The sequence below is a fragment of the Bos javanicus genome, chromosome 3, assembly GCF_032452875.1.
Source record: "Bos javanicus breed banteng chromosome 3, ARS-OSU_banteng_1.0, whole genome shotgun sequence".
NCBI lineage: Eukaryota > Metazoa > Chordata > Mammalia > Artiodactyla > Bovidae > Bos > Bos javanicus.
In genome coordinates, this window is record NC_083870.1 from 104,713,462 (window position 1) to 104,728,881 (window position 15,420).

General features: G+C 50.7%; 1 protein-coding gene across 5 annotated transcripts in view; it reads left to right on the forward strand.

The window, feature by feature from the left end:
- The window catches only part of HIVEP3 (HIVEP zinc finger 3), a 564,242-nt gene that overhangs the window by 354,337 nt on the left and 194,485 nt on the right, over positions 1-15,420 (forward strand). The window contains exon 1 of one of the 5 annotated variants that reach the window (XM_061412314.1): positions 10,898-11,004. The exons of the other annotated variants lie outside the window; for them this stretch is intronic. The gene's annotated coding sequence lies outside the window, so the exon portion shown is untranslated. Of the gene's footprint in view, positions 1-10,897; positions 11,005-15,420 lie in introns of those variants that run through there. 5 annotated transcript variants of the gene reach the window in all.

Below are 15,420 nucleotides of genomic sequence, written 5' to 3' on the forward strand. Positions count from 1 at the left end.
GGCCTCTGTTCCCACAGGGGGAACACCGAGGTGGCTCTCAGGTGCCCTGGGCCCCCCAGGCTCTCTGCTTAGCCTCCCTGGGCCCTCGGGCTCCTCTTCCGTGTGATGAGAGTAAGAATATCAACCTCAGTAGATGTGAGGAGAAAAGGAGGTGACACATGTAACACTCAAATAACTAGTACTTAGAAAAACTCAGTAAATACCAGTTCTGTGTCTCCAAGGTCTGCCTCTGAGTTCTCTCCCCTGTGTCTGTGGTCATCTCTCCCACAAACACGTCTTCACTGGGGCCCCACATCTGGCCGGAGGCAGAAATTACCATCTCTGCCTTCTGTACGAGCCACCGAGGCCTGCACAGAGGGACAGTCTGGGAAAGGAAGAGAGTATTATCAGTTTTGACCTCTAAGTACAGCCCTCTTTCCAGTTCAGGAATTCCCTCCACCCTGCGCAGCACCCAGGCCTCCTTCCTTGCCAACTGCTCATGGCAAGGAGCTTGGTCCTGCCCAGGGCAGCCCATCCACTGTCAGATAGCTCTGCTTGTTAGAAATTTCTTCCTTCCAGTGAGCAGAGACCTGCCTGCCTTTACTTCCATCTCTAGTTTTGGCCATCCCCACGGGACCACTCCCTCCTCCCCTCACTGTTTCAGATGTTTGAACGTTGCCCTTGGACTGCTCCAGTCTTGCCCTCAACTCCCTCTGCCCTAGTCTGAGATGCAGTGTGGTGGAATAGTTAAGATCTTGAACTCTAGAGCCTGGATCTCCCAGTTCAGATCCCGGCATAGCCCCTTGCTAGCTATGTGGCATTGTGAATTTCTACACTTCAAAGAGACAGCTGCGAGACTCCTTCCTCCGGTCATCGTCTCCCATCTGCAGAGTGACTGTTCCTCAATGGACAGTTTTATTCACTTTGTGTGTATTCTCTTTGTAAATCGTTCAGTCGTGTCCGACTCCTTGCGACCCCATGGACTGTAGCCCACCAGGTTCCTCTGCCCATGGAATTCTCCAGGCAAGAAAACTGGAGTGGGTTTCCATTCCCTTCTCCTGGGAATCTTCCCCACCCAGGGATCGAACCTGGGTCTCCTGCACTGCAGGAAGATTTTGAGCCACCAGGGAAGCCCTTATTCACTTTAGTTGGCAGCAATTGTACCTCATAAAGGAAAACAGCCCATTCTTTTGTTCATTCAGTCCTAGACCTTACATGTGAAGGCAGCCTCTGTCTCCCAGGGGGAACCAGTCTCCCCCTGCCCCAGCAGCTGTTCTCAGAGGAAGACCTTTCAAACAGTGTTCTGGTGGAAGTGAGAGCATATTGATTTATCTTCAAGCTGCATTTGCAGAGTCAGCATACTTTTTAACCTATATTTTGTGTTTGTTCTATAGGTTGAATGTGTTCCCCCAAATTCATATGTTGAAACCTAATGAATGTGATGGTATTAGGAGGTGGGGCCTTTGGGAGGTGCTAAAGTCATAAGAGTAGAACCCTCATGAGCAGGATTGTTATTGTTTAGTTGCTAAGTCATGTCTGACTCTGCAATCCCATGGGCTGTAGGCCTTCCAGGCTCCTCTGTCCATGGGATTTCCCAGGCAAGAATACTGGGGTAGGTTGCCATTTCCTTCTCCAGAGGATCTTCCCAACCCAGGGATCAAACCTGAGTCTCCTGTGTCTCCTGCAGTGGCAGGAGGAATCTTTACCGCTGAGCCACAGGGAAGCCCCAAGAGCAGGATTGGTGGTGGTTTAGTCACTAAGTTGTGTCCGATTCTTGTGACCCCATGGACTGTAGCCTGCCAGGCTCCTCTGTCCATGGGATTCTCCAGGTAAGAATACTGGAGTGGGTTGCCATTTCCTTCTCCAGAGGATCTTCCCAACCCAGGAATCGAACCCGGGTCTCCCGCACTGCAGGCAGATTTCTTTACCAAAAGAACTCCCTTGTCCCTTTTACCATGTGAGGACGCAGCAAGAAGACTGCTATCTGTGAATCAAGAAGTAGGTCCCTTCCAAAAACTGAATCTGCAATCTCCTCCATTTTGGGCTTCCTAGTCTCCAGAACTGTGAGAAATAAATTTCTGTTGTTTATATGCCACCTGGTCTATGCTGCCACTGCTGCTAAGTCACTTCAGTCGTGTCTGACTCTGTGCAACCCCATAGACGGCAGACCACCAGGCTCCCCCGTCCCTGAGATTCTCCAGGCAAGAACACTGGAGTGGGTTGCCATTTCCTTCTCCAATGCATGAAAGTGGAAAGTGAAAGTGAAGTCACTCAGTCATGTCTGACTCTTAGCGACCCCATGGACTGCAGCCTACCAGGCTCCTCTGTCCATGGGATTTTCCAGGCAAGAGTACTGGAGTGGGGTGCCATTGCCAGATTTCTGTTATAGTGGTCTGGATGAACCGAGACAGTTTGCTTTCTTGGAGTGACTTTGGAAGATGACAGAGGTGATGGAATGGAAGCGAAAGTCCACCCCAAGACACTATTTGATGCTACCCCTGCAAACATGGAAAGGAAGGTTCATGTTAGGGCTGCCCTGAGGCTGCTGTAATCCCAGGAGAAACTGTCCATCGGTGGACAGGCCGATGATGGCATTTGAAGAAGTGGGGAAAGCTACTTGCCCTCCATCCCTTAACCAAGCTGCTAGTACCTCCAGGAGGGGTCCAGGTACCCTGCTGGTCATTCATTCTTTAGCATGAACTACTTGATCAGATTGCTGTCCAATGCTGACTGGGAGAAACCTATAGGAGGGCTTCACCTCATGCTCTGAAAATTGTGCTGAGATGTTCCACTACTAAGCTAAATTGTTATCTATCTCTTCCCAGTTTGCATTAAAGAACAAAACTACTACTTAGAATTATCTCAATTTTTCGGTTTTCTCCTGTTGGTTTTTCTTAAGCTCCTGGCACCTGCTTGACAGCTAATGAGTGCTCCCAGGAAGTAAAATGAAATGTACAAATCACAAACAAATATTAATGAGAATTATCAGAGTCAGCCGGTTCTGCTGAGTTTCATAGAATATTTTAATGGTGTACGTGCATGGCAACCCACTCCAGTGTTCTTGCCTGGAGAATCCCAGGGACGGCAGAGCCTGGTGGGCTGCCGTCTAGGGTCGCACAGAGTCGGACACGACTGAAGTGACTTAGCAGCATATGTGGGTTATGATTTAACAGTGTGGGTACATTTTCTGCTGGTAAAATTGTTTCCAGTTCATGGGATGGAGCACATATTTGATGTTGTATGGAGTTCCCCCAAGAATTCCGTGACTTTTGGTTTGGGCAATGGGATGAGGATGGACATAGTGGCAAAGAGAAGATGGGGCCCCCAGAGGGATGGGGTGCTCCAAACTCAGGACTGCACCCAACACACCCTCCACCCCATCCAAGGCTCAGGTCCTGGTGGCTCGAGACCTTTCAGGTCTGCCCCCTCCCTCTCCTACTTCTAACAACCTCGTCTCACCGAGATTTCCGTAGCTGTTTCTATCACCACCACTGTGCCCCTCCAGTCTTTTCTCCACAGCACACCAGGGGGGTCTTTCAAAAACACCAATCTGGTTACATTGTCCCTTGTAAAAAATCTTCTAATTTTTTATTTTATCTTGGAATATAGTTGATTAATAATATTGTGTTTGTTTTAAATCAGCAAAGAGATTCTGTTGCAAAACAGAAACAGATTCACAAACTATGAAAACAAAGTTATGTTTCCCAAAGGGGAAAGGAAGGGGAGGGAGATAAATTAAGAGTTTGGGGTTAACATATACATACTACAGTGTGTAAAGTAGACCATCAACAAGGACCCACTGTATAGCACAGGGAACTCTACTCAGTACTCTGTAATTGCCTATACGGGAAAAGAATCGGAAAAAGAATGGATATACGCATAAAATCTTTTAAAAAACCCCTGTGGCCTCCAGGGATAAACACCAGATTCCTTTTTAGTGTGATTTGCAAGGGCTGTTGGGATCTTATCGCACTGTTTCGCTCTCCCTTTCCACCTCTGTGCTATACCCACCCCAAAATGTGATGCAACTCTGTGTCTCAGGGCTTTAGCAAATATGATTCCCTCTTCCTAGAAATTGCTGGACTTAACCACTCCCCTTATCTGGCAGGCAATACATATGTGTGTGCACACACACACACACATACACTTAGACTAATTCCTATAGATCTCAGTTTAGATGCCAAGTGACTTGAATGCCTCCCAACAACTGACATTGCCCATCTAGTGCCCTCCTATGCCCCCTGGACTCACTTATGCCAGGACTAGTCAGTCACATTACCCTCATCTTTTTGCTGGTCTCTCGCCTCCACTGGACTGTGAGTACCTGGAGAATAGGATTGTCCTGCCATATCCCAGCTGTTTCATGTAGTGGATACTCAACAAATACCTCTTGAAAGGAAGGAAGAAAGAAAGAGGAATTCAACTTTATTTGGCTAATTTCACAGTCCAGACAGGGCCAGCCTGGTCATTTGTAAGAAATTCATGTCAGTTCAACTTATAGTTCACAAGCACAGCTACATCCCAGGTCTGTGCTGGGTGCTGGAGGAGGGAGAAGAGGGTGGGACAAGGGGTCTGCTCTGGAGGGATTTGAGACGAGCCTACAGCTACAGCAAAGCAGACTGTGTCCATGCTGCAAACTACACACGCCGAGAGCCCTGGGAACTTGCATCTGGAGGAAGGGGACCCAATGTCAGGGTGGGGAAGGTGGGGATCGAGGGAGCAGAGACTCCTCCTGTGCTTGCGTGCCTCTGCTGGCTCCATTAGTCTTCAGAGGCGATGGGTTTCTGTTGAGAGTCGAGGTCAGGCATCACTCCCTGGATGGAATCATTCATGCACGCCTCTATACTGCCCAATGCACAGCCCTGTTTGGGAATATGTTCCCGCTTACCAAGCCACTGCACAGTGTAGAGCTAGGAGCATGACCTTGGAGTCGACTCCCTGGGTTCCAATCCCAGCTCTGCACCTGCATGCAGAGTAACTGTGATGGTGGGCGAGTTCCTCCACCTCTCGATGCCTCGGTTTCCTCATCTGTACAATAGAGATGATAGTAATCCATTTTTCATAGTCTCATTGCCAGTGTTAAATGAGTTAATACAGTTAACAACTCAGAACTATGCCTGGCACAGGACACAGATTATATAAATCTTTCCAGCAGCATTATTAATTAGCCTGTGTGCCTATAAATCTCTTTTTCTAGTTTATGAGCTTTGTTTTTCACTGTCATTGAGCTCTGTGTGCATAAGCTCAGTCACTCAGTCTGACTCTGTGCCACCCCATGGACTGTAGCCCGCCAGCTCCTCTGTCCATGGGATTTTCCAGGCAAGAATACTGGAGTGGGTTGCCATTTCCTCTTCTAGGGGATCTTTACGGCCCAGGGATTGGCCCCACGTCTCTTGTGTCCCTTACATTGCAGTTGGATTGTTTACCACTGCACCATCTGGGAAGTCCTCATAAGAGCATTTAGTACACTTAACAACATTTTATGCATGCAACACATTATCATTTACTACAGGCATGATGTCCAACAGATCCCGAGAGCTTATTCACCTTGTTGAACTGAAACTTTATACTTGTTGAATGGCAGCTCCCCACTTCTCCTCTCCCCCTCTCCCTCCCCGGCAACCGCCATTCTGTTCTCTGCTTCTGAGTCTGACTATTTTAGTACCTTGTGGAAGTGGAATCCTAAATATTTGTCCGTTTGTGACTGGCTTTTTTCACGTAGCATAATGTCCTCCGTGTTCACCTGTGTTGTTGCACACGGCAGGATTTCGTTTCTTTTTAGGGCTGAATACTATTCCATCGTGTGTAGACACCACCTATTTGTTATCCGTTCCCCTGTCCGTGGACCCTTAGTTGTTTCTGCATCTTGCCTACTGTGAGTAAAGCTGCAATGAGCATGAGAGTGAGATGCCATTTGAGATCCTGATTTCAGTGTTCTTGGGATAAATGCTCACATGGGATTGCTGGATCACATGGTAGTTCTATTTTTATTTTCTGCATGAACTGCCATACTGTCTTCTGTAGTGGTCATGCTGTTTCACATTCCTACCACCAGTGGACAAGGGTTCCAATGTCCCCACTTATGAGCTTCTTGGCATCAGAGCCTGATTCTGGTTCTGTTTGCAGGTCCCTCAACACCTGGCATAGGAATTGCACATAACATGCTTTGGAAAGGTGGATTAGTAATAATAATAATAATTCAGTGCTTGAATTGGCTGAGCCAGGACTGAATGAACTCAGTTTTTCTAGATGGATTCAAAGCTATTCTGTGTGTGCCCAAATGGAATCAACCTATGAACAAACCATCCTATTTGTGGGATGGTCCCAGTGAAGAAAACTACAGCATCTCCCTTCCTCTTGGCCTTCAAGAGTTTCTGTCTGGAACCTGGAAGCAGCCCCAGGGGACTGAACAGAGGTGGTGTTGCGAGCGCATGGGGTTTAGCAAGCTGTTCTGGGAATGGAATTTCCTGGCTTCTCTGGAGACTTTTCAGCATCTGGGCCATAGAGGAGGGCCTGGGAGGATGAATGAGGGTGGACAGGGGCAGCATAGGAGGGTCCACAGTGGCTTGGAAAGGACACTTGACTGAAAGCAGGGCCAGAGTCCGCCATCTCAGAGAGGCTGGGCCTCCAGCATGGCAGGTGTGGCTGGGCCCCAGTCAGCCTGCAAAGTCCCAGTCCTGTGTGACTCAGAGTAAATTGCTTCCTATCTTAGCTTCTCCTCTAAGGGATGCTTGGGTATAGATATGGGGCTACTCTGCCTGTACGTGGTGGGTGCCCCCAGCCTTGGCAGCTTAAGGCAAGAGACAGCCTGACATGATGGAAAGGACTTGGGGTCTGGGAGTCACATTGTCCTGGCTTCGGATCCTGACTCTGCCACTTAGCTGGGTGGAAGACCTGGACGAGACATGGAGCTCCTCAAAGATTCCGTTCCCCAGTGTGGTACAAATGTGAGTTGTTGTCCCAACTGGGGCTGCATGAGGTTGAGATGAAGCTCAGGAAGGATGCTGTGTCCCCCTGAGTCCGGGCATTGCCTCATCCTTCTCTGATATTGTGGCTTTTGCTCCAGGAAGATGGATGTCCCAGCTAGTCCAGGGCTTTCAGATGAGCTAAGACTTCCAGCAGGGACTTTGCTGCAGACCTCCTGAGCAGTGCGGGCCAGTGAGGTCCATCCTTTGGTCAGGAGCAAGTGCCCTGGGGCAGTCCCCCTCCCAGGACAAGGACGCGCCCATTTGGGAGATGGAGGGACACGCCCATTTGGGAAATGGAAACACTGAGGCACAGGAAGGAAAAATGACTCACTTAGACTGCCTCAACTCTGTCTAGGTAGGTGAGTTACTCACATGAATGAAAGAACCATTGTTCACTCAAGGTAAACGTGAAAATTAGAGGCAAAAGGTCTTCCTGCTCCACCTTCCCCCTCACATTTTACTTCCAACTTAGAGAAAGTCTAGGTGGTCTATGAGCCTTGCTGTTCTCTGCCCTGGAAGTTCCAGCCTCTGTGCTTCTGTACTTTTGTCTCATTTCATTTTGTTTTCTGCTTGTGACACTGTTTTCCATATTGAGCAACGAAGTCTGTTTAGCCAAATCCTCCGCATTCTTTAAAGCTCAAATGAAACCCTTCTCCTTTTCCTCCTCCTCCTCGAGGACGTCCTCTGGGTTCAGGCCTGGCTGCCCTTGTGCAGCTGCTTTCCACGGCTGCTGCGGCGCATTCTGAGCCCTCTGTTGTGGCTGTCTGGCCTTGGTCTCTCACCATGCCAAGGGTGTGTTTCTTACCAGTTCACCAAGTTACGTGCTCTTGCCCTCCCAACCTTCGGGTAGGTCCTGGTACCATCAAGGCTAGTTTCAGCACAGTCAAGAGGGAGAGTTGGAACACGCACCTAGATCCCTAACTAGAATCCGCTGGAAGCTTCTTTGCTTCCCTTTGGTCTCAGCTCCCACTGCCCTAGGGTGGGTCAAGGTCTATGGTTATAATTGCAGCACATGCCTCCGTGTGTGTGGGGGGGGTGGGGGGCGGGGGGGTGAGGGGGGGAGTGGAGGGGAGAAAGAGATACAGAGAAACACAGAGACAGAGGAGGGAGTGGAAAGAGAGTGAGGGGGATGGGGACTGGAGCAGGGAGCAGGCTCTGCCAGGCCACACAGGCCATGTTTCTGTTTCGAGGTGAGAGTGAAGCAATCCTTCTTCTCCATCAGCTAACACGCCCCGCAGATGCTCTGTGGGATGCTAAGTCTGCGAGCTGGAGCAGGCCAGCCATTCTGATTCCAGCAGGGTCCAATCTCTGTCACCTATAAAGACAAATACCAGTGTCCTTAAAGGTTCACTAATAATTATAACAACAGCTGCAGGCATCTAGGGCATTTACCATGCTAAGCACTTTACATGTGTTATTTTAATTTTTCCAAGATCTATTTGAGGTATTCTGATTTTTCAGTTGAGGAAGTCAGGGTTCAGAAAGATTCCATGCCACAACAAGCAAAGGATGCAGACCCACAGCAGTCTGTCTACCCCCAAGCCCATGCTCATCTCCATTGCCCAACAGAATCCTATGGCTCAGGAGCCTGGACTCCTAGGTGTAAGGTCCTGGCTTTCCTGCCAGTCTCCATCTGTGGGACATTAACTGCACCAGGCCTCAGTTTCTTCCTCCTTAAAATGAACCAAATGCTGCTGAAGGGCCCCGCCAACTGTCACATGCTGAGAAGCTGATTCTGAATTCTTAAAGCTAAGATGCAGTCATTTTCATTCTGTGATTCCTGGATTTTGGCCATAGACTTTAAGATCCTGGAATCCTGTGATCCCCGTACCCTTCAATGTTCGTTAGAATATAGGTTCCGTGGGGACATTAACTTCTGTCCATCCATACATTCAGTTCAGTTCAGTTCAGTCGCTCAGTCATGTCCGACTCTTTGCGACCCCATGAATCGCAGCACGCCAGGCCTCCCTGTCCATCACCAACTCCTGGAGTTCACTCACACTCATGTCCATCCAGTCAGTGATGCCATCCATACATGCCCTGCTACAAGTCAGGGCCCAGCAGAGCCAGCACTTGACATCAGTCAATATTTGTTGGCTGAATGACTGACCCACCCCCACTTCTGCCTCCCGCTATGGTCAGCAGTCCGTGCCCACACTCTGGCTGGAGCCTATGTCCTGAAATGTGGCCAGTTAGCCAGTGATGCACTAGCTCTGGACCAGCAGGCAACAAATTTGCCCTCTAGCCCTGCTTGGCCACTAACCAGCAACATGACTCCACGCAAGTCACCTAACCTCTCTAAGGATCTCATTCCCCCATGAAGACTAGATGAAGAGTCAGAGAAACACACCAAGCTCATTCCTGCCTCCGGACCTTCGCGTGTAGCACTCCCTCTGCCTGAAACACTCTTTCCCATATTCATTTACTGCTGTCTATTTCCCCTATTGGAATTTGGACTCCAAGAGGGGTTTTGTTTACCTGATTCAGTGCCTAGAAGACACATAATGGGTGCTCAGTAATATTTGTTAAGGCAGAGACCAAGATTTGTGGACTTGCCCTGGCCCTGAGACCTCTGCCCAAGTTCTGGTCCCCAGATGCTGAGCCACTTGGGACAGCTCTGTGCCCAGGGGCTAACTTAGCCTGAACTCCCATGAGGCCCAGGTGGAAAATATACCCATTTTTTATGGTGTGTTGCTTGAGGTCTGGTGTCTGTTGCTGTCACTCACACAGCCAGAGAAGAAGGAGGATCCTATATTTGAGAGTTGGGAGAGTAAGGAGGAATAAGATGTCTGACCCTGCTGGGCTTCCGCAAACTGCTTTGCTCACGTCTTCTCATCCTTCCCCAACTCTTCTCAGCTCCACGCAAGTCTTCACTGCCCATAGGAGAATGCAGACTCTCAACCTGGAATTCATGGCTCTCTGTGACCTAGCCCTGCCGTGATCGCCAATCTGCTTTTTCCCAGCTCTCCTAGGAGAGGTCTCAGCTGCAGTGTGGTCCAAGAACTACTTTCTCCAATGCACTAGACCAGTCCTCTCACCAAACTCTGCTTGTTTGTGCCATATTGTCTGCCCAGAATGCTCTCCACTGCTCCTCCTCCAGGAAGCCCTCCCTGACCACACCCACCCAGAGACCTATCCCTTGTCTGGGCTTCTCCAGCTCTCCTAGACTTGCTTGCTTCTAGAGGATGCTCAAGAGTCAATATGTAGCTATTCCCTACATGGTGGGTGCCCCTCCCCTATGGGAAGCCCCATAGGCAGGAAGGGGAAAGGACTTGTTCCCTCTGTCCATCCTGGGCTTGATCAAATGAGGTCATGGGTGCGCCTTGTAAGCTGTAAAGTCCTGTCCCACCTTGGCCCAGGCCCCTTTATCTCTTACCTTAACTCTTCCACCAGCATCTCTGTGGGCCTCCCTGCCTCCAGTTCACATGGCCCATCTAGCATCCCTGCTGAGCTAGACACGGGGCCCTTCTGAAACACCAATCTGATCATTTCCCTTCTCCAGTGACTCTCCTTGCCAGTAGCTTCTGGCCCCATGAGCTTGTCCCCTGCTCTCAGACCCTCCTCCTTGCCTTTGTTCAAGTCATCCCTCTGCCCAGAATGTCTTTCCTTCTCCTTCTCCTCCTTGTTCTATGAGACCATCCCCTTCCTCCAGAATTCCCTGACCCTCCAGGCACATCCAGCCACCCTGAGGGCCTCCGTGACCATCTCTGTGTGATGGCACCTCCCCAGCTGTGCCTCATTCCTCATTCATTCGCACAGATGCCTCCATGGTCTTCAGAGTTGGCTTGAAGAGAGAAGTGCTAAAGTAAGAGTTTCTCCTGGTGGGAGGTGTGATCCACTGAAGATATTCTGTGAGCCAGGCCTGGTGCTGTATAAACTCCAGTTTACTTAGGCCCACCTGCTGTCCTGAAAAAAAAAATCACTGTCTTTTTACCTATGGCAGGACTGAGGTCCAGAGATGCTGAGGGCCTGGCTCGAGGTCACGCAGCAGATGTGGCACAGGGATCCTGGTTGACTGATTTCACAGTTCCCTCCAAAGTGCATGATCGTGACAGAGGTAAAAATAACAGATCTCTTTCCAAAACGTAACTGTTAATGAACTACCTGGGGATTTGGGCTGTCTGGTTCCTCCATGTCTCCCATGGGTGCGTCCATCTCAGCCCTGACAAGCATCTGGCTGATGTACAAGGGACCACAGTCCCCATCCACCTTCCTGTCGACTTGGTCAGGCTTGCTCTGGGATCCTTCAGGTTACCTAGGCCCAGGCTCCAGACCAAGGTTAGACCTAAGGTGTCTCTGCAGGACTCCTCAGAGAGCCAGGGCCACCCTGTGCCCATGTCTGCCCAAGCCTGATATCCATGTTGCAGATCAATAAATCTGTCTCTTGCTCTTCTCTCCCAACCATCTGTTCTCCCTGGTGGTCCCCAGGGAGTCTGCCAGGCTGGCTGCTATCTCCCAGGTTGGAGGGAAGAAGCTATTTTGGGGCCATCTGTTTGAGAGGTGCCTCCGGCTGGGGTTCCACAGCTGAGGGAAGCTGCCCAGGCAGTGGGGGGCTGTCAGGAGGGGACAGCAATCTGAGAATGAGAACCACCTTTATCTTTAGGCTTGGGGCCAGGCCATGCCAGCTCTCCCTTGACTCGGGCAGACCTGTGAGATCCCAGGCCTGGCTGAATCTTGGACATGTCACGGGGGCAGCTGGTGCCAGAGGGAGTGGTGAAGACAGTCTAAATGCTGTCTCCCCTCTCCTCCCCACCCCCTCCCTCTTTTAAAACACATACACACACCCTTAAAATTGGGTTGCCAGTGACAACCTGGCATATCATCTTCTTTTTATATTATTCTTAGCCCCTCTGTTGCCATAGCAACCGAACAATGCTTTTAAATATAGCAGTTAATTTTTTCAGCTCCAGAAACAAAGTTCTGGTGCTGTCCAGAAGGCCGAGGACTGGTTTCTCTCCTTGGGACAGAGTCCTTCAGACTCATCTCACCGGATGTCAGCCCCAGAGTGTAAGCTGGGGCTGGCTGTCCTCCAGCTGGCAGGAACCCTCGCTGTGTTCCCTCACCTGGTGACCCTTCAGAGTCAAGATGTAGCAGACAGAACCCAGGTCCTTTCTATAGCCCCTCAACCCCTGAGACCCTCACTTTTCCTCTTTATGCCTCAGTTTCTTGAGCTGGGTAATGGGGGGGGATGCTATATGCTTCCCAGATTTCAGTGGGGCTTAGAAGGATCTAAAGGAGGTGCAGATGGCCCTGGGAGACACTCAGTAAATCATCTGTGCTTCTTTTCCTTTCTCCTTCCCTTCCCCCATCCCTTTTCTTCCTTTCTCTGTTTCTGTCCTTACCTCCCTCTCTTTTGCATTTTTCTCAACCCCTACTCTCCACTGCTTTGAATTATTGATGTTAAATTCCCAGCCAGTAACATCAGAGGGTTAAAATCCATAACCAGCCTTCCTCTGGCCTCCCCTCGGATCGACCCTCCCTCCGTGGGCTGGTGAGCTCATCAGAGTCATTAATCATACATCATGGCTTGAGAACCCAGGGCCCTGTGGTCCAGCTGCTGAGCAATCCCGGGCAGGAGGCAGCCCAGGCAGGATGTCTTATGGAAGGGCCGGGCTGGCTCTGAAGCCTCGGGCAGAGTAAGATACCGTTAGTGGGAGGTTACCTGGGAAGGGGGGCTGACCACTGGTGGAGGGGCTACATGAGAGACTGCTCCCTGGCCCAGTAGCAGGAAGTGTTATTTCCAGGTGCCCTTGACTCCTGACTTACTCCCACCATCATCTCAAACCTCTCCCCAGACCCTCTCCCAGGCTTGCTCACCACCCACTCACCTCTCTGTATTCCAGAGTTCAGCATGGCAGGGCTTTGAACAACAGGCATCAATGTTTCTGATGCTCAGAAGCAGTCAAAATATGGTGGGGACTGCCCATCAGGGAGTAAGTTTCCCATCATTGGAGAGGTCAACTAGAAGAGGTTGCCCAGGGGTCAGGACGTTGTGGAAAGGATTGTAGTACCAGGTTACAAGTAGAATAAACTCTGCCCTCAACCTATGATCCTATAATGAAAACAATAATATTAAAATCACCTTATAATTTTGCAGAACCTTTGCACTGATTATTATCCTCATTCAAAATTTTAAAAAAAATAAAGTTAACTTGCCCAGTGTCATTAGGCTGATAAGAAGCTGACTCTGAATCTGCTTGTCTATCTTCCTCATGATTCTTCAAGTTCAGTTTTCCATGCTGGAAGCTGCATGGTGGGGGGTGTTGATGGAGCAGTGCTGAGTGTGGCTTTAAGCTGAGTCCCCAGCCAGTGGTGTGGAGACATGCAGGAGCCAGAGGCTGCTCTAGGTGCTGGAGATCTTTTTCTCCAGCTGGGACCAACAGCAGACGCAGGAAGAGACCATGAGTGCTCTCGGGGTTGTGGGAGCCTTGAGGAGGGACAGATGCTCTGGGATGCAGCCCAGGCACAGGTTGTGAGGGGGCAACTGTAGGAAGGGAAGGTGGCCGCCCTCTCTAGGCCGCTGTGGGCCACAGATTCTTGTGGACATTTAGCACCTCACTTTATTTAATCCCCCTCTGCTCTGTGAGTGCAGTACAACAGCCGGTTTTGACAGATGCTGTGCTGAATTTGTCAAGGTCATACAACTCAGAAGTGCAGGCACCGTGTGTGTCTGACACCAAGGCACCACTGACATCAGTGGGAGGTGACAGGGGGAGGGGCAAGCCTATGGTGTCTGGATGGCCCAGGGTCTGGCTGTCAGTCTTCATTGTCTCAGATGTGGGCAACTGGTGAGCCAGGAGGTGGTGACCGAAGGGGCCTGGCCCCCACCCGGCACAGCTGCATGGCACTTTCCCCAACCCCGGGGCAGGATAGAGGTGGGGAAAGCGGTTGTGGGCACAGAGGGCATGTTACGCCCTGGAGAGGAGACCTGGGGCAGTTTCTGAGTCCATGGCTGGTCCTCTGTGACCCCTGAGGCAGGTTATCTCTGGGCCTTGGTTCCTTCACTCCAAAGGCAAAGTATTCACTACCCTGTGTATTTCTTGTGCTCAAGTTCATTTTTCATGGTTGGCATCAATCTGACTGTCTCTACTGAAACATCAGCCACAGCAGGTGCCTACTCTTCCCGTATCCTGGGGTTGTTTTCTCTGTAGCACCCTGACATTCTATCATATTCCTCTTCATTTATCTGACTACCTTTCTCTGCTGTGAAACTGTACATCCCACGGGGGCTGGGACTGAACTTTATTTAGGGCTGTGTCTCCAGCACCTAAGCAGCGCCTGGTACAGACAAGCCCAGGCACATAGTGAATGAATGAACGAATGCTTGACCACGTGATCAGGGTGGCGTCCCTCCTTCCTGCTTCGCCGGCTCTGTCCGTGCCTCCTCCTGGCAGTTGTCACAGGGCACAGGGTTTGCATGTGTGCCTTCTGTCTCCCCTACGCTGTCAGGTTCCTGGGTCTGAGCACAGAGCCAAGCCTAAAAGAGGTGCTTGATGAACGTTCGTGGAATCGCTGAATGGAAGCCTTCCCCCCGCCCAGGTGTCAGTTTCCCTATTTGTAGACTGTGAGGGTGCTCAGAGGCCTTTTAAGCGCCCTCCCTTGGTGACAGTCTGGGATTTGTCACCTGTTGGCTGGCATTTCTGCACCTGCCCTTGGGTGTATTTGCTGCCCCAGTGCTTGTCCTGACCCTCCAGGGTTGGTCACTGGCCAGAGCCTGACTTCCCCCTGTTGAGCAATTAAAACCCCAGAATAGCCTTTTGTTCAGAAACAGGTGCCTGGACCCTGTATTTATCTCCAGCGTGCATGCCTAGTGTTCTTGGGGCCCTGCCAGCCATGTGGTGGGCATCACTGGGACCACGCGGACTTCTCAGCCCCGAGAGGCCACCCCTGGCATCAGCAGACAGCCAGGGCCAAGAGGAGTGTGCACCCCTGAGAGCCAGGCACTTGTGGAAGGCATCTCATGTCTCTCAGGAAGGCTTTGCAAGGTTGGTGTCATCAGCCTCATGTCACAGATGGGGCTCGAACGCTGAGAGCGGCACCCTCCCTGTGGATGTGCCTCAAGCTCGCAGAACACGAAGGGACAGGACTGGGGTCCGAACACAGGGCCATCAAGCTTTTTCACTGTCCTGCTTGGCTTTCCCTGGTTGGTGGGTGCCATCAACACCCTGAAGCTATAGCCCAGTGACCACGGGTGAGTGGGTAAGAGAGGGGACCAACTCATGGATATACTCGTGGGGTCTACATTTGCAAGTAACCAGACTTGGTTTTTGGTCTCACCTCTTGCCCCACCTCCATGCCCTCTGTGTGTTCTTCCAGGTCCTGTGAAATCTCACATCCTCTCTGAAGGACATGACAGCAATCTAAAATGCTAGGGAGACAGACGCCTGGGACTTGAGATCAACCACGCCCATGGGGCTGGGCAGGCACTCAGGGCCAGCCCAGGGGTTGGCAGAGGGAAAACCCAGTCCAGGCC